A 440-nucleotide genomic window follows, 5' to 3' on the forward strand; every position below is an offset into this window, starting at 1 on the left:
GAAAGCGAAAAGAAAACCGAAACCACCCACAATACAGACGATGCGACAATTGATGATAGGATGAGCCTCGAACAAAGTGCCCCTCAATCCTCATTAGATGGAAATAGTAGCTCCTCTCCGTCGAGGAAAAGGCTGACAACGAGATCCAATAGTAAGAAAATATTCGTATCTACTAAAAATTTAGCTCAGTCGGCCACTTGAAGTTTGTACGCAGTAGGCCTAATAAGAAACAATCTGCAAATAAAACTCAGTAGTGCATGTTAATTACATAGTCCTAGATCGAACTGGGAACAATGTAATACTAGGGGCTTCGCTGTGAATATTAGACTTTAATTTATTTATGAGACATTTGTTAATTTGATCATTTGAAAACGACGTATTTGTAATTCAATTTCTCTTATAACAAGGAAACAATGGCCCAAATAAATATAAACTCAGCG

Source organism: Malaya genurostris, chromosome 3, assembly GCF_030247185.1.
Source record: "Malaya genurostris strain Urasoe2022 chromosome 3, Malgen_1.1, whole genome shotgun sequence".
Classification (NCBI taxonomy): Eukaryota; Metazoa; Arthropoda; class Insecta; order Diptera; family Culicidae; genus Malaya; species Malaya genurostris.